This window comes from Gorilla gorilla, chromosome 2, assembly GCF_029281585.2.
Source record: "Gorilla gorilla gorilla isolate KB3781 chromosome 2, NHGRI_mGorGor1-v2.1_pri, whole genome shotgun sequence".
Lineage (NCBI taxonomy): Eukaryota > Metazoa > Chordata > Mammalia > Primates > Hominidae > Gorilla > Gorilla gorilla.
In genome coordinates, this window is record NC_086017.1 from 128,403,525 (window position 1) to 128,430,844 (window position 27,320).

Below are 27,320 nucleotides of genomic sequence, written 5' to 3' on the forward strand. Positions count from 1 at the left end.
ATTAGAATGATAAAAGGATTCTATGAAGGAGACTAAGTGCTGACAAAATATATTCTCACAGACACACAAATATACACAGTCTGTCAGCTTATGGGTGTTGCAACTATGAATTTGGCTTTAAATACTAACATCAAGAATACAACAGTCTGACCTTATCCATGGGGGATACTTTGTAAGACCCCCCAGTGGATGCTTAAAACCATTGATAGCAGCAACCCTTACATCCACTACATTTTGTCCTACGCATACCTATCTATGATAAAGTTTAATTTATAAATCAGGCACAGTAAGAAATTAACAACGATAACTAATAATAAAGTAGAACAATTATAACAACATGCTGTAATAAAAGTTATGTGAATGTAGCCTTTCTCTCCAAAATATCTTATTGTACTGCATTGCAGGTAACTGAAATCATAGAAAGCAAAACTGTGGAACAGGGGACTCTACTGTACTGCATATGATTTTCAACATTAAATTAAAAAAAACCTCCACTGAAAACACAATCTCACTTTAGCCCTGCATTTGACTTTTTTGCTGTTTGACCTTTTCAAACCCTGAAGTCAAACTATCTTACATGAGACTCACCTAAGCTTCCTACCTCCTTTCTGTTCTCTAGGATAAAGCTGTTGATGAATGGCCGAAAAAGGACAAGTTAAGGGGAAAAATTGGAACCAAAGAGTCCGGGTAATTATTAGACTGAATAATTGGCTTCTGCAAAAATGAGTGTTGATTGTACATATAAATTACTAGTTAATGAAAAATATTAATATGTAGGTCCAGAATCAAAATTATAACATTCAAAATAGGTAATTTGGTGAGATGGAAATATGCCCTATAAGTCAAATGTTAAAAAGCAAGGTTAACATTCATTTGATGTCAACTGATTAATTATAAACTCACTGTAGCCTAGAATAGCTCACTAACAGGAAAGCAGTGGCTCCATCAGTTTTCCTTATCACTGTAAAAAAATAACTAAATTACCATAAAAGAGTGGCGCCTCCATGTGAGGTCTTCCTGGCCCATTATCAAGCTGCCCAACAAAATATATCTACTTGTCCTGCTAGACATAACCTCAACCATTTTTTATTTATTGTGGTTGGGGAGGGTAGAGATGGTATAAATAAATCTATAGAAAAAAACCCAAGCCTTACATTAGCTAATGGTTTAACCTTCTTAGAATTTCCACTTCTGTCTTTAGAGATGTGGATTTTCTATATATCTGAAAAAGTAAACCAAAGAAAAATATATTAAGTTTCCTTTCTTGTCATGCATAAGTAGCTTCCAAGGAAATAGCTGATACTCAATGAAATGGACAAGAGACACAGTAAGCAAGGTAGGATAGGGCTTAGAGAAACATGCTGAGTTAGTACATTTTAAATTATTTAATTAGATTGCCTTTTGGAGGAATCTATCTGCTACCTTACATGAATTAAAGATTGACTAGTTATAGGACGTAGAAGATAAAAGAGAACTAACATAGTATGCTTTCAGCCTCTGTGATATGCTAGGAACTATGGACATGCTACCTCATTGATTCTTTTATGACATATTTTAAAAGGTAGGTATATTCCATTTAATAGGCAAGAAAATTGAGGCTTAGAAAGTTTTAGTAATTTAATCAAATTTTTACAGCTAATAAATGATAAAGTTAAAATGAAACCTCTGTCTTACCTACTCTACTCCACAGTTTTCCTCCCTAGAACACATTATTTTAACATTTTAACTGTTTGCCTATATTGGAAGCAGCAGGGAACACTGAAGACACCTGTACAGCCCTGAAGAACAACACAGTTTATACACTGGGTGCGCACACACACACACACACACACATACATTCACATAAACATGCTCCATCAAAATGCAAGCTGCATAGTCAAAAACACAATGGATTGATTTACTATCAATAGAGATGTGTCAGACTTGCTTTAGAAAATCCTTGTTAAGGGGGATTTTTCATCTCATTTTGGGCCACTTTTATTTTGACTGGCAATCTTATCTCAGCACTTTGGAGTTATTTCTCAATTCAGTATGCTTTACATCATTCTGCAGCCAACAATGAAGACCCATCTTTTAAATAAGATGAACAACAGTATTTCATGTTACCGTAGGTTCAAATCTCAGTGCTGCCACCTTTTATCTCAGTGACCTTGAAAAAGTTACCGAAACTCTATGTCCCAATTTCCTCATTCATAAAATAATATTAACATACTTACCATGAATGGTTAATACACATAAAATACTTAAAAGAGTGCCTGGTGCCCAGTTAGTGTGATATAATATTTTGCCTTTATTATACTGATAACATAAATAAAGCATATAGCCCGGGGCCTAGAACTGAACAGGGGCTTAACAGTTCCTATTTTCCTTTCCTCATATGAAAACACATAGTCACTTTCCTTCAGAAAAAAACTGTAGCTGAATTAAGTTCATTCACTGTTCAATGTCCTTTTATTTCTTCCACTCCTCTAACTCTCCAATATCCCTACCTTAGATTTTTCCTACTCTTGGGAAACACGTATAGTGTTATTTACATATGCCCTCACATATCCCGAGAGTCTAATTACTGTCATTCACGGGCTAACCCTGGAATTCTGATGGGTTCATTTTATGATAAAAATAAGAAAATATATCAGTATAAACCCCTGCTTAAATTTCACTGAGTCTGAATTACAGTAAAAAATAAAAAGAAGAAGAAAAAGGTAAAATGACAATCGCTGAGCTGGGAATTATCTTAAATCTTATCCTCTCCCTTTGGCATCTGATGCTTAATAGTTAGGTGGTGGAACAAAACAGACTAGGCTCTGTTTAAATATTTACATGCTAAGAATTTTTTACATGATGAACATCATTTAAATATATTTCTTTATTTTGAGCTGAAAATGTCCTCTCTTCCACTCATTGGCCCTGGATTTGCCTTCCATGGAAGTAGCACCCATGGTTGTTTCTGGTATTTGTAGTAGATGCTGTGGTGATTCTCTAGACCCTCAGCTGTAGGAGAAGAACATTCACTCCCCCACTACTGAGTCTCTCACTGAGATATCAATTGAGTCTTCCTTCAAAGTCACAACCTTTCTGGGACAGCCTTTGCCTAATGACTGGTCTGTGCGGGGCCGTAAAGTCCTGGCTCCCAGCCCCATGAGTCCTCTGTTATAAATAAATTGTGGATCAGCAACTCTCTCTGCCCAATCATGCCGCCTTCACTCTCCCACAGGTGTTAAACTCAATATCACTTTGAATGAACTTTGGTCTTTGTCTCAGAGTACGCTTCCTATGGAACTTAATGAGTAGTAGTGTATCTACCACTTTAAGTTTAAATTGCACTGTTTCCAAGACCTAATATGTTACTCATTTGGTTTTTCACTTATTTATCTGTTCATTCATTCATCCATTTAGTCATTCATTTCTTCATTCAACAAAAGGATTTTGAATAAGGTTAGCATATATGTATATGGTAACATGCTGAGTACCACAGGGACAGAGAATGTCCTTTCCCAACCCTTATCCTGATACAGCTTACTGTCTACCAGGTAGGATTGGGTAAGTATAACAGTACACCAACCATAATACTAGGGAGAAAATAGTGCCAAGACAGAGAGAGAGAGAGAGAGAGAGAGAGAGACAGAGAAAGAGAGAAAGAAAGAGAGAAGCAAGCAAATTAAATTCAATAAATAAATAAAACCAAAACAAATTACCATCGAACATCATCAGAGGTGATATGGTTTAGCTGTGTCCCTATCCAAATCTCATCCTGAGTTGTAGCTCCCATAATCCCTACATGTTGTGGGAGGGACATGGCAGGAGATAACTGAATCATGGGGGTGGGTTTTTCCCATGCTGTTCTTGTGATAGTGAGTAAGTCTCATGAGATCTGATGATTTTATAAAGGGCAGATCCACTGCACACACTTTCTTGCCTGCCACCATGTAAGATGTGCCTTTGCTCCTCTTTTGCCTTCTGCTATGACTGCGAGGCCTGCCCAGCCATGTGGAAGTGCAAGTCCATTAAACCTTTTTTTCTATATAAATGACCCAGTCTCAGGTATTTCTTTGTAGCAGTATGAAAATGGACCAATACAAGAAGGATGTATGTATTCACATGAGTGTGATAACTTCTTAAAGATATAACTTTCTATTGAATCTTTTCTACTAAATCCTATTATTTATAGTAGTGTTTTTTCCTGCACCCATGCCATTATTTTCCTCCTCACCTGCAACTCTTTATGGATACCTTTTCTGTATGCAACCTTAGACCCTTATCTACCTTCCTAGCCCCTTACGATTTTCAAGTGTTTCAAATTTGATTTTATGCCTGAAGGATATTGACAGCTTTCTTTCCCTTAAGCTTCCTACTAATCCACTTTCTCCCCTTGGTACTTTTTTCTATATCATCTGAAGTTTGAAGAGAAATGATATCTCTAATGAAAATCCCATGAGGGAGAAGCTGATAACAAGTCAAGCCTTAAATCTCTGCTCACATCTGCCAGAAAGTTGTAGTAAAATATTGTAGTCTTTCATTGACAGAAGAGTTTAAGATTAAAATCCAATGCTCATAAAATATACCAATTTTAGTAAAACCAACTAACATGACACTAAGTTATATCCGTTGAAAAAAATTCATTAATGCAATGAGTTAGAAGTATAAATTTTAAAATGAATAAATGAATAAAACTAATTCAATAGTCCACTCTAAACAGATTTTAAAGTATGATTAGCAGCATTACAGTTAAAATATAATGCATTTATGTTTGGGCTATAAAGTATTACGTGTAACTCATAGATGTCGATCAGGCAAATGTCATCTATCTCCACTGAGCACAAGATCCCAGGTTTTTTCCTTGATAGCAAGAGAATCTAAAAAAGAAAAGTGTCTAGAAAATGTCCACTGGCAATAATTTCACAAATCCCCCCCCTAAAAATAAACTTGCAAATTCCACTGAACTGGTCACATAAGAAATATAAACATCTGCATAAACCTTTTAAAAGTATAGGTTATATGTTTTTCCTTTTGTTAGATTTTTCTTGGTAAATAAAAATAAAAAGTTTCTAACATTTGACTGAGATGCAGTCATCTTTGTTCTAGTCAATGATGAATCACAGGTATCTAGAACTGTGCCAGGTACCAAGTAGGCACTTAAATTTTGTGGAATGAATGAATAAATTCCATCTTGACATCTGTAGGCATATCCTCTGCCACTTTAAATATATTACTCAACAGAGTAGTATATTTGAAGTATATCCTTAGTCATTTATTCAATATTTAACAAATATCTACTGAGTCATGACTTAATGAAAGGTGGTATCTTGGATGTTAAATTCAGGTTTCACTCAAGGGGAGAAAGGTATTCCTAGTTAAGTATAATATCCATTAACACAATTTGAAACTGGAAGGTAGCACTTTAAATCTACTACTCAAAGTTCAAAATCATTAAACTTTTCTCCTGATTATTCCTACACAAGCCATTTTATTTTTTCCTCATATTCTCTGTGGCAATGCTGCTTCCCTGGGATTTTCCTTATGCTTTCTAATTAGGCATCCAATTGGGTGTCTGAAAACAATCTGAAGTAGGTAACATGTATTTTAAATTACTTTTATCTCAAAGGAGACAATATTTTAACATTCCATTATTACATTATCATCTTGATTATTGAAGTGGCTGTTGTAATAGAGTTGTTTTATATTTTATTTGACCAAATCCAAATTAAAGAAACACAAAGACATAAAATCATGAGATATCCTTAAGGGATAGGGGAGAAAAGATGAAGTAGAGAATAAAATATAATAAAGTACATATTATTAAATTAATTAAATAATTTGATACCTATTATTATTCTTGCCACATGAAATAATGGAATTAACTGGATAATAGTGAAGATTCCACTGAAAAAAAATTCTACTTAAAATTTTGGGTTCATAAGACTACAGGTAGGTTTTCTTTCTAACAATAATTCTTATTCTGAAATATCAACAACATGTGCAATGTAAACCAGTATAAATTTTAATTTTTTTATGGAAAAAAATTTTATTTTTGAATGTGGCCTCTGATTTCATATCTGCACTGGTTTCTTCTTGCTACCTTCCAGTTTCAAATTGTGTTAACGGATATTACACTTAATTAGGAATACCTTTCTCCCCTTGAGTGAAATCTGAATTTAACATCCAAGATATCACCTTTCATTAAGTCATGACTCAGTAGATATTTGTTAAATATTGAATAAATGACTAAGGATCAAGTGCATTGAATTATAACATTAAATATGGGTGGGTTACTACAAAAGGAATAAAAGATATTTTGGTTGATGTAATCAAAATTACAGTACTAAAATAAAGACCATGCATTTGTAACAGTTTGTATGTCTCTCATATTTCATACCATAGTTTAATAGTTACACTCTAGTAGTAAATACTAAGCTATTTTTACTCCTACTTACATATAGCTGCGTCTTCTATGTGTTTGCACATGCAGTTTGCCTGGAATGTCCTTCCCATCTCACCCCCGGCATTTGGCTGCAATTTCTGGTCCTCCTTCAGATCTCAAGTTAGAAGTCACACCTTGAAAAGACTTAGTAGACACACCCACCCTTTTAGGAGGTTTTCCGATAAGGCATCATACTACCCTACTCATATCCCTACAAAAAGACTTGAACGACATAAGGAAATAAACTTTAATTATGTCTTTCTCTTTCCCTTAAGATTGTGAGTTCCTTGAAAGAAGAATCTGTGTCTTGTTCACCATTGTTTCTCCTTACCTGTAACAGAAACCCTGGCCCCAGGTAGGCAAGTCTTTGATAAATATTTCTGGATAGATTAAGTTGTATTTATTCATTAAATGTATGCCAATTTCCTTTGTTTTTGCTACTATCCTAGCATTGCATGTTACTTCCATGAAGCTGATCTATGAAAGCAAAATGTTAACATCTTATGGCAGGTAATTTTTGCCTTGATAGCCTGTGATGAGTTACTGACTGCTTGTTAGAAATGTCACTGCCTTGTTCCTGTTAGGCTTACAGCTCACATGTTGAAAAATTTATTCAATGTATAAAAAAGCTCTACAAAGATATTCATTGTATCACTGTTTATAATTGGGAATTGTTTGGATAGTCAAATAAGCTGTGTTACATCCAAACTATGAAACACTATGCAACAATTACGAAGAAGAAGGTAGATCTATGTCTTATAAAATAAATTGATATTCTACTTAAAAAAAAAAGCAAATGGCTAAAAGATACTTTCAGTACAATACCATATTAAAAAACTGCAGTGTATTTTCTGTGGTTACCATAGAGGTATAGTTACAACAGAGGCATATGGACATATGGAAAATAACCATAGAACTCATATTAAACTCACTTATGTGATCAGTGGCTACATCTAGAAAGGTAGAGAGGGGACCAAGAATAAGGCTTGGAGGTCAAAAGCGACTTCTTTGAAATGTTTTTTTTTTTTTTATGGATAATGTTTTAGTTTTTTAATAAAGAGTTCTTAGTTATAAAATTAATCTTAAACATGTTGATACTTGATACATTTGAAAGATAAAAATATATAACCTATGAACAATTATGTAAAAATATACTGTCCATGTATCAATTTATATAAAGGTAGAATGCTAAAAACGAAAATTTGGCCTATAGTAAACATCTCTAAATCAAAACATTTTCTTTCATAATAAATAAAAGAGAAGGAATTAGCTATATTCTATTAGCTCATAATTGTGTGGATAGTAGGATGAAATAAAAATGACTACATAAGTCAGAAACATAAAAACAGCCATTGATTTAGAATCTGTTGACATGAAGGCCAGCCCGGCTCCACCACATCTTGAACTAGATGAGTCATAAACTCCAGAGTATCCATTATGCTAACCTATAAAGTCAAGGTGGAAACTAGAGTAGTGATTCTCAAACCTACAAGTCATGATTCTCTTGGGGGAACACACACAAAAATATTATATTGAAGAATATGCTGTTACATGTTGCTTCATAATAAATTACTGTGCAGATAAATGGTAATATGCAGCACATTTGTTTGTTTCATTTTGTGTTTTAAAGCTTTCTCTTCCAGCAGACTGATGTGAATGGAGGCAGAGAACTTGTTTTAGTCAATGTTGTATCCCTTGCACTTTTCATACTATGTAGCACATTATAGATACTCAATAACTTGTTTTTAATGAATAAATGGCAAAATATCATAGAATAAAATTTTTAAGATGATTCTGTTTATTAAACTATCTCCCAGTACATGTAGATAATCCCACCATTATTTTATTATAGAAAATCTACAGTTGTTCCAACTTCTAAAATGCAATTAAGAACTCCAGTTACGAATCTTTAAGGATCATTCTCCTCTAAGATAATATGTCTCTACAGCTTTTACTGTCTTTGAAAATCCTCTCTGTCACATCTCCTGAAGAAAACAGTTTCTTGTCCAGATGAATTACAGTGAAAAAGGAAAAGCATTTATCTGAACATTAAAATCCCTTTCCATTACAACCCTGAATTCTTTAGAATAATTCTTGTTCATTTGGGTAATTTCCTATTACCTTAAACCAGTATACTTGTTATTCTCATAAAGTGGATGTACAATTCTACCTGGTATAACATGAACTCTGGAACCAGGTTGCTTGGGTTTGAATCCTAAGTCTACCAGGTATAAGCTCTATAACCTTGAACAAGCCACTTAATATTTCCATGTCTCAGGTTCCTGATCTCCAAATAAGTACAATAAAAATAATTATATCAAACCCTTAATTTAAAGTTTAAATCAGTTAGTACATGTGAAATGCTAAGAACATTGTTTGGCCGGTAGTAGCTGAGAAAATGGACCTGTAGTAACTGCTATGCAAATATTCTTTGAAATAAAAACAAAACAAAATAAATATGCCAATCTTTTTACCAGATTGCATGACTATTCAGTCTTAACAAAGTTGGCTAAGATTAGGCCAACATCATCCAGAAAAATGTCGTCAGTTATAAACAGTAGGGAAATCTTAGAAAGAATGATTGAAGCACACGAAGTAAACAACACAGGAAAATTAGTGATACATGTGTCTGCAGAAAAACGAGAACCAAGGGTTCCTGAGGTAGATGGTTAGGCATTTCATGTGTGTAAAAATTCCAATTATAAATCTGGAAGACAAGGCACTGGTAGAGTACCTGACCCTAATAAATAAATACTCATTAAAATTTTGCTTAATTTAGTATAAATAAATTTAATTAATTATTCAGTTACCTGGTAAATGAAATAGTTGTTTGACTATAAGCCAAGTCACTTGACATCTCTAGGTTCTGTTTCCTCAACTGTTAAATAAGGAAAATTATCTAGATCAGCATTTCCTTAATTGTGTTCAACTCAAGACTGGTTTCTTAGAGTTGTTAATCAACTCTTGGAAACAAATCCATGGTTGAATAATTTTAGGAAAACCCATATGCTATCTTTCTCTTGCATTTACAAACAAACTGGTATAGTAGACATTTTAAGATCTTTTATTGTAAGGAAATTTTATTTATCTGACAATTTCCCAAACTTAATTGGCCATTGACTCTTTTCCTCTGGTTTCTAGCCTATTGGTATTTCACAGAATTACTGCTATTCTGAACAAATTTGGAAATAATACTACTCAATGTTTGGTGTGTGACTCAGTGTCAGTCTCCAAATTATTTACCAGTCTATAACAGAATAAGTACAAAAACTAAGAGCAGGCATTTAAAAACTTTTATAGCAATTTGACATAGTAATTTTATGTTTATTGAATCTAATAATGAAAATCAGGGGTTGTATTTTGTCGGTTTTCCCTTCATTGCTTTTTTTCCTTATAAATTAATTTTTATTAGTTTTTTTTTTGTTTTTTTTTTTTTTTTGAGATGGCGTCTTGCTCTGTAGCCCAGGCTGGAGTGCGGTGGCATGATCTGGGCTCACTGCAAGCTCCGCCTCCCAGGTTCATGCCATTCTCCTGCCTCAGCCTCCAGAGTAGCTGGGACTACAGGCGCCCGCCACCGTGCCCGGCTGAATTTTTTGTATTTTTAGTAAAGATGGGGTTTCGCCGTGTTAGCCAGGATGGTCTCGATCTCCTGACCTCTTGATCAGCCCACCTTGGCCTCCCAAAGTGCTGGGATTACAGGCGTGAGCCACGGCGCCTGGCCTTTTATTAGATTTCACTTAGTCTCTTGTACACTGAAAATTTTTTCTGAATGTTCACAGCAGCTTTATTCATAAGAGCAAAAAACAACAAAAAAATTAAAATGGGTTCTTTACCACAGTTTCAGAACACCAATGTCATCTCCAACAAGATTCACATTATAAATCCTTCCACTAATTCCATGCAGAAGTCCATGAAGATGAAGCTTCCTGGGTTCTACTGCAAACTTTTATCAGAATCTTTAGAATCACAGGGAATCTACATTTTCACAGCACCCAAGTAATTCTGACTAGATTTTGAGCATTACACTGTGAGCAACCTGATGGGAGAAGCTGTATTTTTATTTATCTTTGTTCCATCAGTAACGAACCCACAGTAAATAAATATGTTTGTAGCATATGTAAACGAGAAAAATCAAGTAACGATATGGAGTCTCTGAGGTCTATGTTCATGGATAGTTTAGAGTTAAACAAAACTGGAAACAAATTACTACCCCCAAAGAATCAAATCCTATACATCACTTGTCAGGAAAAAAAAAAATGCCATTCTCCAGACACTTCCACTTACAGCCTACTTCATGTTTTAATTATCTTGAAGTGGGTGGGATTTTTCAGCATGATCCTGCAAAACTGTCAATCATTTCTCTTCTTATCCAAGCATAGCACCATAACAGAAGTTGATCTACTAAACAGCTCCTTAGTACTGCAATTTAATATAAAAATACACTCTCAGTCCATGTCATAGCCAACATTATATTCACTATGTGGACACAAATAATTTGAACACTTTGTTAAAATACACTTTTACTAGTCCTTGCCCAGTAAAGCATCAATCAGTTTAATTTTACTGTGGAATTTTTGTACATGTTTTCATGTTCATATCTATAGAAAGCTAAATGTTTAAAGTCCAGTTTGACATGTTTCTCATATTTTTACTCTGCTAATAAGTCAAAATATGTGTGTGAGACATGAATACCTTAGGATATTGTGTGTCTGTTTGTTGAGATGACCCTAAACTCTGACCCTAAACAGTGGTCCTCCACTTGGACCACATTTTGGAATTGTCTGAAGTACTGAGAAATACAGTGCTTGCTTTGGCAGCACATGTACGAAAATTGGAACAATACAGAGAAGATTAGCGTGCCCCTTGAGCAAAGATGATATGCAGACTCATGAAGCATTCCATGTTTTTGAGAAAAAGAAATGCTTTTACATTGTTGGTGGGGATGAAAATTAGTTCAACGATTGTGGAAGACAGTGTGACAATTCCTCAAAGATCTAGAAGCAAAAAATACCATTTGACCCAGCAATCCCATTACTAGGTATATACTCAAAGGAATATAAATCATTCTATTATAAAGATACATGCATGTGTACGCTCAATGCAGCACTATTCACAACAGCCACGACATGGAATCAACCCACGTGACCATCAATGATAGACTGGATAAAAAAATGTGGTATATATAAACCATGGAATACCATGCAGCCATTAAAAGTAACAAGATCGTGTCCTTTGCAGGGACATGGATGGAGCTGGAAACTGTTATCCTCAGCAAACTAACACAGGAACAGAAAACCAAACACCGCATGTTCTCACTTACAAGTGGGAGGTGAATGATGAGAACACATGGAACAACACACACTGTGGCCTCTATGGGGGTTGGGGGAAGGGAGAGCATCAGGAAGAATAGCTAATGGATGCTGGGTTAGATACCTAAGTGATGGGTTAATCTGTGCAGCAAACCACCACAGCACACATCTAGAGTTTCTGATTGAATTCATTATTGGAGTGGTCTGAAAGTCAGAATTTTTAAGGCTTCTGAAATAATTCTAATATATATCCTGAGTTGAGAACCATAAATAAAATCAGGTGCAGTTCTTATAAAAAAAAAACTGCAGTAATTATGAGAGATCCCATATCCAAGGTAAATGGGTGGATTTGTATTTGAATTGAATTAGAGAAGGGACAGCTGTGAACCCACCATGAAAGGGTTTCTTTTCACTTACTAAGAATTAAGAAGACTGATGATGTTCAGTCTTAGGAGAGAAACGTACATCCTTCTCTACACTCCTCACCCGTTTCCTCTGCACACCTTCAGCAATCATTATTTGCTCATCAGACTAAGGTTGTTTATGGGAAAAAAAAAAGTTAAGAGACAGATAATAAGAGACCGAAAGAGATGAGAGAGACAGAGTAAGACAGAGTGAGAGAGAATGTCTTCATTAAATTACTAAAACAAAACAAAACATTTATTACTCTTTCAGCTTCAGGCCCTCATCTCTAATACGCTCCTGAACTACTGGGGTCCCGAAGGCATAAAGTTCTTTTCTCAGGCTCAGATCCTTTCACCTCTAGATACAGCCAGAAGTCCTGGAGAGAGGAAGGGAAAGGAGTAAGGAAGAAAGAAAGGAAAAGCATTACTTTGGGGGCAAGAGAGATTTGTCTCTTCCCTTTCCTTCCTGCATGTATGGAGGGGCAAGGAAAGACTTACTTGACCTTCAGCCAGATAACGGACTGTGGCTTTCTCTTACACACCAAGAGGCCACATTCCTTGATTCAATCTACTTTCAGCTGCACAAGCTCTGTGCCTTCATTTCATTAAAAGGGTAGTTTCTACCACAAACAAGTCTTCGTTCCTGGTACTAGGGTTAGGCCTGGTAATGCTTCAAAATCTTAAGAAAAAATTTAAAACCCCGATTTTATATGTAGAGAACCATCTCTTTTGATTAAGAATATTTTACATCATAATGAAATGCAGTCAAAGCTGAGGGGCAATTTGTCCTCTGGGGTATCACTTCTCTGAGTTCAAAAAAATATTCCTGTTTGTTCTAAATCACCTCTAAATTTACTTTGATTTGCAAATTCAATGTACTTTGTATAAACAAACACTGACAATGAATTAACAATACTATATGACCCCTTTCACTGAATGAATATAGATCTTCATGCTCAGATGATATTTGTGTCCCTGTCACATATTTTACTTCAGATCTTAATGAGTAACCTTGAGTCTTAATAGCTTTTCCTTTAAGCCAAGCTCTCTTATTTTTCTTTGATATTTTCATCAACTACACACCATCCCCTGTAATAAATGAGAAAAGGAGAGGGTGCCCAGTCACAGTGGTATTCTGTCCAGATAGGAGCACGTTTCTATCCTGTCTACTTCCTACTGGCAAAAGCAATGCATGATAATTTGCTGCCAGTATTACTCAACCTTACCATATAGACAAATTATGTTATCTACGAAATCCACTCTAAGGGAAATTATTGTTCTGTTTCAATCGATTTCTTCATTCCTCACTATCACCAAACCATATTCTCCTTCAATTGATTTGTATTTAGTATTCACTCAACAAACCTTAATTGAAACTACCATGTGCCAGGCATCATTGTGTATTTAGGAAATAGTTTAGACTCTTGGTATCAACTCTCAAAGAACTGGACAGCTCACTTGGGTAGAAGAAATAAGAAAACCAAAGATTACAAAAAAGGAAATAGACAGGAAGACTTATTTGACAGACAGCCATAGTCTTTCCACAGGCCTGCAGAGAAAGGTTAGAGCAGCTAATGCATTTTGGCTTGGGAGAGAAGAGTAAGAAATAGTCTAGAAAGACTTTAGAAACCAGACAGAGAATAGAACAGGTGTAAAAACTGATCCCAGAGTAACTCCACATTTAAGGAGTACAACAGAATAACAGTATGAACTGTGATTGGTGTGGGGATATTTTTGAAACAATGTAAAGAGAATTTGAGTATAATTATAATCAGAAAGTAAGGGACCAATGTCTTTAAAAATGTATGTAAAAATAAGGCAAGAACTGATGAACCAAGGTCTCAGAAGAGGTAGAACATGGGACTGTCTCCTACTCTATGGGGTCACCACAAGGGCAGGTTCCAGGCATGGATTACATCATAACACTTATACCACTAATCTCTGTTTAGAAGTGAAATCCCATAGCTGATAGCAGCCATTAAAAGGCATGGGTGACATATGATGACAGTAGAGAATATAGAGACAGTGTGTGCAGGTGCGCAGGAAGACTAGATTTGGACATTGGCTGTAAATGACTTCATGGATTCAACCAAAATGTAGTGAGCACTTGTATAGAGGCCACGGATGTGTGTCATTCAGATGCCGTTTCTGGAGAACCTGACCGTTTGGAGAGAATTGACAGAGAGCCCTGGTTGCTGCCCCTTTGGGTCAACTGCACAGTCTTGTCAAGGCCACCCTCCTGCCAAGCTTTCCTCAGTCAATGCCTGGTCCCAGCAGTGCTACCGATTCTGACCCATTCCTATTGGATTTCTGTAACAGGTCACTTTTGCTTTTCCATCAGTCTGGCTGAGATCTTTCTAAGAACTATGCTAGAGTCTATGACTCTTCCTACAAAATCCTTTCTCCCTTCTCTCCTTTCAGCATTGCAGTCTGAAGCCTTTCCCTGCCTATACCTCCTTTCCCCCCATTTAACCAACACTGGCAGTTCCTACCATAAGTCTCTTGTACTTATAATTCTGTCTTGGCATCTGTTTCTGAGATAGCCTAAACTAACTCATGGGATTAGTTTAAGGGCTAAGGATTTTTAAAAACTGACAAAAAAGACAAAGTTTCTACCACCAAAGGTATGAGAATTCATTGTTTTAAAATATAGAACATTAGTGGGTATATCTTGCCTCTATTTTCAGTTTCTGTAAAGAGAGTGATCTCTTTCTTTTTTTCCTTTTGTTTTGCTTTAATTCATTGCTTTAGTATTGGTATACCCTAGGATACCTAGGGCTGCTTTTCATATCTCTCAATTTGAGTTTATACTGTTTCCCTTACATCTCTGCCAGTATCAGAGTATCATTTTTCCTTACCTTTATGAGCAATCTCATCATTTATAATTTGTCTCTCAAAGCTGCCCCTTGGCACTGTCGCAGAAAGTGAGTCATCCTGCATCTATGAAATCTAAGATGATTCTGAGATAATTTAGTAAAGATTAACTATCTCACATCTTTCCCCCTCACTCTGTTTTTCATTCTGGCTCCCTGCCCCTGGCTGACAACATGTGCACGTAACTTTACTCATTCTGAACTGCACAGGCTAGAATGTCTCTACACTCACATGCCTTTCATCAAAATCCTACATTGATTTAAAATGCATGAGTCACTTTATTCATATCGTGGGTTTTGTTTGGGAAAATGCTGATGCTAGAAAATAGGAGTCTCATTTCTTCCCCCTCCTTTATTTTCAATGTTCCTCCATAGCCTATGTAGCAATTCTGGTTCATGCTTGGTATGGCCCACGGCTTGCAATGCTCCTTAGTCACAAAGGCCCAATGATTCACAGGTTTGGCAGGATTGTTACTTGATCTAGTATGCTGACCCTTTCCCTAAAGGTCTTAAGGCCCTCCTTCTTTGTGGAAGGAAAAATTATTCTTCTTGTATATGTGTATGGAAAGGAGTGGAAAGGGAAGAGGATTTAGGGTGAGATTGAGAGGACAGAGGCATCTCACCATGGAAGTATGATAACTCACTGCCTCTCATGGATGATACGATCCATTTCATTTTCTGCTTTTCTGCTTTACCTGGTATAAAGCCTTATAAACCATTGAAAACAATCCATTTTGCAATAAAATGCTGTTGCATTCCAGTATGACTGTCTGTAGCTCAAGTTAAACTCGACCCCACATCAAAAGGGAGTGAAACGAGTCAGCTGCTAAGTCTCAGCGGACGCTCGTAGGTTGTCTTCAGGGCTTGAAAAATGTTGAAGGAAACCACATTTTAAAGCAAAGTACATTGTATATCAGTGGACATGCTTCAATAGATCAGAGTGTTGCTGCAGGACTCTAAAGCACTAAAGCTCTGTAGGCTGGTGCACACGAGAATCTAGTCTTCTTATATTAATAAATTAATTATTCTTATATTAATAAATTTTTAAATTCAAGTAGATACAAAAATATGAAAAGATGTGAAGGAGTTAGGAACAAGCGTTAGGGATAATGAATCTCAGTGGACTTAAGGGCATAATCTGAAATCAGGAGCACTGGGTAAGCTTCCTTACCTCCTTGGAGCCCTTATGGCAGTGATGGCAAAACAGTGAGATAAGATGCTATGGGGTGAAATGCCTGGCTGAACAATACTGCTCTCCTACTTTGGGAGGATGAATTGGCTCTGGTCTCACTGTGTCTCTCACTGTCTTCTAAAATTATATTCGAAGTTCATTTTTTGGGAAACATTCCAGACTAATCCTATTAGTCAGGTATGTTTGCATAGGTGTATTAAATTAATAAACATGCACAGAGATATAGATGTAAGGGTAGACATATAGCTTCTTCCATGTGTGCCAGTTAAGCTACTTTCTTCCTAGTGCATGGATAATAGAGGCTTTTTTGTATGTTTGTTCTGCCCTCTGCATTAAGTGGCTAACTCTTATAGGGCAAGGATCATAGCTACACAATCCATTGTCTCTAGACACCCATCTGAGAAAGGCAGATTATTCTTTTGTACGAATGGTGAACTTTACAGTCAGAAAATCATGGATCTACTTTTATACAAATTTAGTCAGATAATAATCTCTGTGTACCTCAGACTCCCCTGCTGTAAATCAGGATCAGAAACAATTTCTTTATGGGGGTGGTCTGAGAATTCTGATAATGGAGGGCAAGGGAATGTATAAGGCAAAGGTGGTGTGGAATTTCACAGTGCTGTTTTTTCACTACTCTAGTCTTCCAGTTTGCGAAGAGATTCCATTTTAATCCATTGGCTGTTTATTGAGGACACTTTATTTCTCCATAAGAGCTAACTCTGCCCCCTTGTGCTGAGTAAAATAATTTTTCTATTTTATTCGGTTTAATTTTATTTGCATTTAAGTGTTTACACCTATTTGAAAAATCGTATCCAGCTACTCTTTTCAATAAGTCAAGTTACGTAAGTGTATTTTCTTTAATAGCTTCCCTGGAGTAATTTTTCCTTTTTTTTCATATTTTTTTCCTTTCTTCAATTCATCTGCAACCTTTTATGTTTAAAGTGCAATTCTTCACAAGGTCCCCCTGATGCTATTCATTACAGGCTTTTCTCTGTTGAGTACTGTCACAATTAGTTTTACTGTCCAATCTTTACCATGTCATAAGGAATAACTAAGACTTAAGGGTCAAAAGACCGAAATGAGATAGCAAAAGCTGAGGGCAGCGTTGAAACTTTTTGAAGAGTGTAACAAACGGATCCATCAATTCAAAAAGTGTACTTGGGAGTTTCACAAGGATTGCCTCTTTTTCTGATTGAAGATGTGTTTTCATTGTTCTGATCAATAAGCGATATAGGTCCTTTTTTAAAGAGTTGAGGCATAAATGAATAAAAACATTCTACTAGATTCCATGGGAAACAACTTGTCCTGCAGAGCTAAAAGTCTAATTGCTTAGTTAAATAACAATACAAAAAAACAGGATACAATTAAGAATTACCAATCTAATTGACCAAAAAAATGAGTACTTTTGAACTTCTGAGGATATGTATATTCAAGTGGTCTGAAAAAAGTAGGTGACGAAACTTAAAGTAGGCCTTGAAGGATAAGATCTGGTGATGTATTAAAAATAAATTCAGTAGTTCACAGAATTAATGACAGAACTGGAGAACAAGGCTCAAGGTTATGGGAAAAGAAAATGCCCCAAACCACCTTAGAATTGGTTCTGATCAGGAAAAAAAAAAAGTCTGCTTCCAGAGAGAGAACTTGTACCACTTGCTTCTCAAAGTATCTTAAGCATAGCCAGTGGCCCTGGGATATTTTCTTCCCAAAATGTAGGTCTCAAAATGTAGCTTATGCCACAGCTGAAGGGGAAGCTGAGAATGTCAGTTTCCTCTCCTGTAGTGGAAGTAATCTCTTCCCTGAGACATCAAATGTGGTTAGAAGGGGAATGGAAATCTCCAAACATACACATGGTTGGGCAGATATCAGGCGGCCACTGTGAATGACAAACACTTGCTATCAGCAGCCTCTTTTCAGTCAGCATCAGCTCATGAGATTTCAAAAGATTTCACAGGAAGAGTGTATCCGTGTTCTCAAACTCTCAACATTTCAGAGCTAGCAGGGACATTAAAACTCCTTCAGCCCAATCTTTTCAATAAGTAAACCAAGCCTCAGAGACATGAGAAGCTATATCCAGGGTCACACAGCTGATTACTGGTGCAGCCATGATTAATGCTCTGGTCTTCTAATCCCTACCCGGTGTAGTGCTTGCGAATCTGTTCTATGGGCAATTATAAGAGAAATGCTTACTTCTTGGAAGAATGAAAGCAGCATCATATCTTCTCTACACTTGAGAAAGGCTTCCTTTTCTGCCAGTCAGATGCAAAGTTCTAGAAAAGTCAGGACTGCTCTGCAGGCCTTGAAACAAACCCCTATGGGATTATTCTCTTTCACCAGCCCCAGGTCATGCTCCTTGTGCCCCAAGGCTCCACCACTGGTTTACATTGTGTTTGACTACGACTGTCGCCCAGGCTGGAGTGCAGTGGTGCGATCTCGGCTCACTGCAAGCTCCGCCTCCCGGGTTCACGCCATTCTCCTGCCTCAGCCTCCAGAGTAGCTGGGACTACAGGCGCCCGCCACCGTGCCGCGCTAATTTTTTGTGTTTTTAGTAGAAACAGGGTTTCACCGTGTTAGCCAGGATGGTCTCGATCTCCTGACCTTGTGATCGCCTGCCTCGGCCTCCCAAACTGCTGGGATTACAGGCGTGAGCCACCGCGCCCAGCCATATTTTATTCTCTTTTATAAATCTGAGCACTTCCTTTGGGATAGACTCAGTGGCAATGAATTACTGTATTAAAGAAAAGCTCTGTCCTTCACTGACATGTGAATTTGTACATTTCACTTCTCCTTTCTGAGACTTACTTTCCTGATCTGTAATATCAAGGTATATATCTGTCAGTTTTTTAGTTTTGTTTTGTTTGTGTTCGTTCCTTTTAGGATCAAAAGAGACCACCAACGCACTAAATAGGTACATAATAAATGTTCACTGAATGAATGAACAGTGCATGTTTCAAAATATATATTTATTTGTAGATATAAGAAAATCAAGCTTCTCTCTCACATCCTCATTCTCAGTCATACGCTCTCTCTCTCTCTCTCTGTCTCTTTAGCTCGCATTCTCTTTTCTTTTCTCCTTTCCTCACTCTGTTCTTTTGGCCCGCTTTCTATTCTCTCTCTCTCTTTCTCCCCCAGTGTCTCCATACTGCATACATAAATAATATACAGACATCTACAATAGATATGTATGTTGATCAAAAAAGCAGGTACTACTTCTATCCCTTTATCCATAAACATGTTATTAAGGAACATAAAACTTTGCAAGTCTCTACCAAGAAGCCACAGCTGTTTATCCTCTTTATCCTCCAGTGTTTGGCCTCTGCTTCCAGTTTTGATGTCAGGATAAAGTTACCATTCTCACCATTTCTTTGGTTTAGTAGTCTCCCACACAACAAAGTCCTAACCATGTTTGTGAATTGGGTACCCACCTATGGCCTACTGAGCACTGGTCTTAGCACACTTACACAATATGCATTTTGCCTTTATTCTACAGGAGATATTAACCTTCCTTTGATTTCTTTTACCACATACCCTTTTAAAAAATTTATGTTTTCCACATACACTGGCTTGAATTTTAATTTTGTGTTTTTGGGTCTATGATCCTAAACACTTTATGTCTATGATCCTTTCTGCTTTTCTCAAGCTTTAATGTGCTTGAAACACCTTCTTTCTTAGTGTTCTCCAAATAAATATGCCATCGATGTTATTTATTTAGTTTCCAGATTTCTAATACAGACTTTAATCTCTGCCCACCACTTGTCACTGAAATAACTTCCTAAGTAAGTATGTAGATGGACCAGTTCTTAGTAGAGAAATTTCCATCTGTGTGTAAGTAGTCACATATTTTATCCTGATTGTTTTGCTATCAGATTGTAATTCCTAATATCCTAAAAGTGTTGACCTATAAAAGTTTCAATTGTACATAGTTAAATCCACTGTATCTACTGTGAAAAGAGTACAAGACTTGAAGTCAGGAGCCATGAGCTAATTTCTGCCACTGAGTGATTGTAGGCATTTACTTTTCTTTACCTCTCTAGGCTTCAGTTCCCACAACTTCAGGATGAAGCTTTAAATTAAATGATTTCTCACTTTCCCTCTAGCCTTTAAAAAATCCATATACACCTGTCTTGAAGCTTGTTTAAACCTATCTTAAAAAAACTTTTAAAACATTTTTTAAAGTGTTCAGAGACAGAACATATAAAACACCTTGGAAAATAGTTCTGGAAGATTTTGCATCAGAGGCTATTTGTAGAAATTTGGAGATAAACTCTATCTGCCACAGAAGTTAAGAAAAAAAAATTGTTTTCACCTCAAGTAATACCTACCTATCAGCTCATTGGGAATGCCTGCATGTTTATGATACCCAACGTGTAGGATAGGCCAAAGTGAACCAATTGTCTCTTACAGCTTTGCTATGAGAACTTTACTACAACAACTCATTACTCAGAGTCATAGGCTCTGAGTCATCCTTGACTTCTGCTCTTTGCTTTCTCCATTCAATCAGCTGCCACATTTCTACCCACTTTCAGTTCCTCACTAATTCTGTACTCCACACCTATCACCCAAATTCAGGCCCCATGAACCATTAACTAGATTATTTTAATCATCCAACAACTATCATTCCTGCTTCCAAGATCTACCCATTTTTTAGAATTTATTTTTTTAATTTTATTTTTCACTCAAAGCAAAAATGGTCAATATCCATTTTTAATTTAACCTACATAAGGCTATCAGTTAAAATTCCTTAACTATAACTCTGATCACATTAATCTCAAACACAGCCATTAGCTTACTAATGTCTAACAAAGTTTAAAATCCTTTGGTCTATTAAAAATTATTCTGAGATTTAATCCCAACCATCTCCCTTATCTTGTATTCTGCTGGGTCAAATTAATGTTATTCAAGCTCCAAAGTTAATCTTTTCTTAAAACACCCCTTAGCTGTTACAATAAATCTTCTGATCCCTCAAATTAACTCCCTCAAAGAACTCATGACTTTGTAGCAGAAATCATAATTTCTTGTGTACCCATTAGATCACTTTTTATTGAAGGAAAATAGGGAGTATATTTTCTTTCAATATTACAGCCTCCATTATCACTTGGAGAGAGATTATTATATAAGTATAGCATAAACAGATGATTTTCCTCTTTCCTATGGTAAAAAAGAAATTTACTTTCTTTTAGGTAAAAGTAGGGATGAAATTATTTTGATACCTTATATTTTAAATACAAAATTAAAATTAAAAGGTATATCACATTTATATATCTTCTTTTAAAACATCATACAAGTTTCATCAGCCATTTCTTTAGAGAGAAAGATATTATCTTTATTTAATAAAGATATTTCAGTTTCAGAAAATGTGTTTTACTTATTTATTTAATACATGTGTTTCAGCACTTCGCTAAGTAGTGATATTCTCCAAGTTCAATTCCAATCATAACTCATTGGCTTAGCCATCAAAGTTTATCTTTCCTTTTGAACTATGCACAAGATAATGCCTATCCTATCCATCAGTAAAAGTCATGTGAGTTTCTCTACTTTTCAAGTAAGTATACTTTCCAATCCATCAGGTTGAAGAGCAGGATTAAATACATATCAGGAATAAATAACTCCATTAGTCAAAAAAATAGACTCATCAATCAGCTTCGGAGGTCAAACATTTGACAGGTGCCAATGAGCTTATTTCAATATCACCTTTCAGAAATAAAGACATTAAAGAAGTTAACCAAGGTATAGTCAAGGAGACTACCAACCTAACTGAGACAAAAGACACTAGTTGGTTCCACTCAAGGTTCAGGACAAGCTCAGAACCAAAATGTACTTTATGATATTGTTAGTTGACCCAAATAACTAAAATTGGTGAAATATTTAACATTTTCATAAAAAGTGGTATTAAAGGTTGTTCTAAGATATCAGAGCAGTATATATATTTACTATTATTATCAATCTAGTCAGGATATCCATTGCCTCTTTATAAAGAACTACAATAGGCAACCCACAAAATGGGAGAAAATTTTCGCAACCTACTCGTCTGAGAAAGGGATAACATCCAGAATCTACAATGAACTCAAACAAATTTACAAGAAAAAAACAAACAACCCCATCAAAAAGTGGGCGAAGGACATGAACAGACACTTCTCAAAAGAAGACATTTATGCAGCCAAAAAACACAAGAAAAAATGCTCACCATCACTGGCCATCAGAGAAATGCAAATCAAAACCACAATGAGATACCATCTCACACCAGTTAGAATGGCAATCATTAAAAAGTCAGGAAACAACAGGTGCCAGAGAGGATGTGGAGAAATAGGAACACTTTTACACTGTTGGTGGGACCGTAAACTAGTTCAACCATTGTGGAAGTCAGTGTGGCGATTCCTCGGGGATCTAGAACTAGAAATACCATTTGACCCAGCCATCCCATTACTGGGTATATACCCAAAGGACTATAAATCATGCTGCTATAAAGACACATGCACATGTATGTTTATTGCGGCACTATTCACAATAGCAAAGACTTGGAACCAACCCAAATGTCCAACAATGATAGACTGGATTAAGAAAATGTGGCACATATACACCATGGAATACTATGCAGCCATAAAAAATGATGAATTCATGTCCTTTGTAGGGACATGGATGAAATTGGAAATCATCATTCTCAGTAAACTATTGCAAGAACAAAAAACCAAACACCGCATATTCTCACTCATAAGTGGGAACTGAACAATGAGAACACATGGACACAGGAAGGGGAACATCACACTCTGGGGACTGTTGTGGGGTGGGGGGAGGGGGGAGGGATAGCATTGAGAGATATACCTAATGCTAGATGACGAGTTAGTGGGTGCAGCACACCCTCATGGCACATGTATACATATCTAACTAACCTGCACATTGTGCACATGTACCCTAAAACTTAAAGTATAATAATAAAAAAAAGAAAGTTGAAAAATCTTAGCACTCAAAAAAAAAAAAGAACTACAACATATAAGCAGAAAATTGGACTTTTTTGGTATATTTGAGGAACACTTTGAGTCACATTTATTGAAAATGCTCATAGAAACAAATAGATTTTTAGCTGACTATTCTTGACAACACCTCTTTTCATATAACCCCTGGTATTATGAAAAAAGAAAAAATATTTTATTTGCTTTATTTGAAACACATGAAAATCACATGGTCAAAATGAGGTATTATATATCTGAAAACCCAGATACCTCTCTCTCTGCCATCTGCTTGAGACAGTCCTCACTACTTACTGCTCTTGCCAATAAACTGGAAGCCAAGGTCGGGAGTTTGACATTCTTATTATGTTCTGACTACAGGATAGACCCTTAATTCAGGCAACTGAATGACAAATACCTACAAAAAGACTTGATATGGTTTGTATCTGTGTCCACACCCAAATCTCATGTTGAATTACAATCCCCAATGTTGGAGGTGGGGCCTAGTGGAAGGTGACTGGATCATGGGGGCAGTTTACAAAGGATTAGCACCAACCTACTAGTGCCGAACTTATGATAGAATTCTCATGAGATCTGGCTGTTTAGAAATGTGTAGCTCCTCCCCCTTCTCTCTCTTCCTCCTGGTCTGGCCATGTAAATGTGCCTGCTTCCTCTTCACCTTGTGCTATGATTGAAAGTTTCCTGACACCTCTCCAGAAGCCATCATGCTTCCTGTACAGCCTGTGGAAGAGTGAGCCAATTAAATTTGTTTTCTTTATAAATTGCCCAGTCTTCTTTATAGCAGTGAGAGAGTGGACTAATACAAGACACCAAAGAACCACAGGGTATCACTGAAACCTTTTCAAACAAGTGGAAAAAAAAAACACTTAAAGTTTATGCCCAACACAAGTCTTTCACAAAACTTCCAGGTGATGAAAATTAATCTTGTTTGTTTCTTGTATTTATCATCTTCTTGAGGACCAGATTTAATTTCCACAGAATTAAATCTGGGGAAATTAATTCCCCAGATTTTTGCCCCCTCATTAGACATACTTAGCTGAGTCAGCACTCCACTCATATATAAATAGCAAAAACAACACATGACAGATAGCACATTTCTTTCTCTCAGGCTTTTCTTGCCTTCTACAGAAAATCTTTCACTGTCTACTACACTATCAGAAAATAATAAAGGAGGGACTATCTCCCCACTAGGATCCTCCTCCCAACCTCTACTTCATCAGATAAGGATCTTATTTTCCAACTCAAGGGAGCATATTCCACTGGCCACATTTCAAACCTGGGTGCTAATATTAGGAAACTGAACATTTAGAGCACTGTTTGTGTTACTTTTATAGGGTTAACCTGTATTCTTAATAAGCAATATATTGTTGTCTGTCTCAAAGGATACAGCACTGGGAATAAAGAGCAAGCATCAGTGAATGAACTCAGGAGCCACAAACAAATTACCAGAGACGTGTACCTTCCTGAGAGGCAGAGAATTATAGAGGCAATGTTGCATGATGGGATATGTAAGTACAGCCTTGGAAGATCATGTGTGGATGGAAACCAATTAAGTAAAGCACTTAGGAAAATTGCTTTCTACTGTCTGAATAAGAATTTATCATGAGACATAGTTTTTTAAGTGAAAAACTTATATAAGTAAACCTGGACTAAGTGTTTTGTCCAAGGTGACACAATAAGGCAGGCAACAGAGATAAAAATAGAATGCTTGAAACCAGCCTCCTGATCTAATCACCAAACACTTTGCAAGTTTATCTCTGAAGAGGACCTAATGCAAAGTAGAACCTTTAGAGTGAGAGGTCAGCATAAGGATTGCAGTAGCCAACTGGGCAGCAATAGAAATGGAATTGATTGCTTCCCTAAAAAATGATAAACTGTTATCAATAACTACACAGCAAAAGAAAAAAATTCAGCGATATGCATCATGAAGGAGAAAGCATTTTCTCCACTAAAATAGCTTTTGTTAATCATTACCAGTCATTAGAGAACACAAGGTTTCAGATCTTCCTTAATCCAGGCATTCTGCCTGAAGTTATAAACAAATAATTTCATTATGTCTTTGTGTATTTAAAAAAATGTATTTTGGTATGATTTCTCTCACTCATTCAAAGTTTTACAGAGCATCTGCTAAATATCAAGTCCTGTGAAGGGTATATAAAAATGGAGGGGGCATATTTCCACCTTTCAAGGAACTCAGGTTGTGTTGTACATGGATGCTTAGATAATACTTGTGGACACAAAGTGGTAAGTGCTCTAAAAGAAATAAGGTTAAAGTCCTGTGGGAATACAACAGGGGCAGAAAGAAAGCGAGATTAAGAAAGAAAGATATAGAAGTTCCGCAATGGTGGAGTTAAATCAAGCCACGGGAGCTGATGACTTTGCAGGTGGATACAGGGGAATACCATAGAAGAGAATAGAATTCTGGGCAAAAGAAATAACTTAAGCAAAAGCTCTTCTACTTTATTTAGCAGATTTCCCTTTTCAGACATTTATTTCTCACCTCAACCCAAGCTTTATCCCCCATTGGCTGTTTTAAGTTTCTTAATCTTGATGATTTTCAGTTTCCTGGCTTATAGGATGGTGATTTCTAATATTGTTGTCATGAGGATTAAATGAGATATTCCTTTCAAGGACTTCAATAGAAATAAAACAAACATTAGATGGATTAGGTAATGATTCCCTGAGAAGGATGCATTCAATTAGTTAGTCATTGCAAAACAAGAAATGAGTAAACCAGTTTTAACTAGCAAGAGCTGCAAAGTGGCAGACCCCAAGGAGATGGGAAGCAAGTAGATATATTTTGATATGAAGAAAAATCTGCAGTGTCACAGTGGAGAATACTTGAGGGGCAACAAAATATCAGATGAGCAAAATATTCAGAAAAAAATCACCTACAACATAGTTCTGACTGGTGGAACACCCCAAGAGACTCTAATTAGGGTATCATCTATTGGCTTAGAAGGAATGCTTCAAAAGTCCATCACATAATCAATATGGACAGGATGGTTAGGGCTACAGGGATGATGATAAGACATGAACTATTTCTTCCTGGGAATATTCCCCCTCACCCCCACTACCTAAAGGTACCCAGAGAAACTTATAAACAATTTATGAATAAGATGGTGGAAGGGGAAATACAAATTAAAAATCACCCACCGGGTGCGGTGGCTCACGCCTGTAATCCCAGCACTTTGGGAGGCTGAGGCAGGTGGATCATGAGGTCGGGAGATAGAGACCATCCTGGCTAACACGGTGAAACACCGTCTCTACTAAAAATACAAAAAAATTAGCCGGGCTTGGTGGCAGTGCCTGTAGTCCCAGCTACTCGGGAGGCTGAGGCAGGAGAATGGCGTGAACCCGGGAGGCAGAGCTTGCAGTGAGCCGAGATAGCGCCACTACACTCAGGCCTGGGCGAAAGAGCGAGACTCCGCCTCAAAAAAAAAAAAAAAAAAATTTCACCACACACTTAGGTGTTATTAAAAATTCATTTTACTGGAAAAGGCATTTTGTCGTCGTTGTTTTTAAGACATTGTCTCACTCTGTCACCCACACTGGAGTGCAGTGGCATGATCTCGGCTCACTGCAACCTCTGCCTCATGGGTTCAAGCTACTCTCTTTCCTCAACCTCTCGAATGACTGGGATTACAGGTGCATGCCACAATGCCCAGCTACTTTTTTGTATTTTTTAGTAGAGATGGGTTTCACCATGTTGGCTAGGCTGGTCTTGAACTACTGACCTCAAATTATCCATCCACCTCAGCCTCCCAAAGTGCTGGGATTACAGGCGTGAACCATCGCACCCGGCCTGGAAAAGGCATTTTACGTTGTGAGCAGGTGCTCTTCCTAAGAATTACTGTGAGTGTAAGTGTGTTTGTGGTGAGGAGGGGTTGCACAGGATGCATATAAGAAGTATCTAAATGTAACCTGTATTTGTTACTTCAGACTCAATGATATAGTATGAAGAATAATTATGACGGAATCGCCCATTGAAAAGTGACACAGATGCCCATGCTGTCTTGGGAAGGAAGAGAAAGTGGGGAAAAAAATGATTTCTTACTACATGAATTGCTTTACAAAGAGGAGCCCAGAGAAAATGTGGGAAAAGGCTTTTTTCCAAACCCAATCTTCTCTCTGTATTTTAACCTAGATTAATTTTACA

General features: G+C 36.7%; 1 long non-coding RNA gene and 1 other non-coding gene across 2 annotated transcripts in view; both read left to right on the forward strand.

The window, feature by feature from the left end:
* The window catches only part of LOC109026200 (uncharacterized), a 47,176-nt gene extending 19,938 nt beyond the window's left edge, over positions 1–27,238 (forward strand). Inside the window, exons 3-7 of the long non-coding RNA XR_002005162.3 lie at positions 620–687; positions 6,694–6,773; positions 6,868–6,928; positions 24,544–24,669; positions 27,104–27,238. This is a non-coding gene — a long non-coding RNA (uncharacterized lncRNA). The remainder of the gene's footprint in view (positions 1–619; positions 688–6,693; positions 6,774–6,867; positions 6,929–24,543; positions 24,670–27,103) is intronic.
* Positions 11,220–11,326, forward strand: LOC115934102 (U6 spliceosomal RNA). The gene has a single exon (XR_004069950.3). It is a non-coding gene; the product is annotated as a U6 spliceosomal RNA (small nuclear RNA).
* Positions 27,239–27,320: the final 82 nt, after the last annotated feature.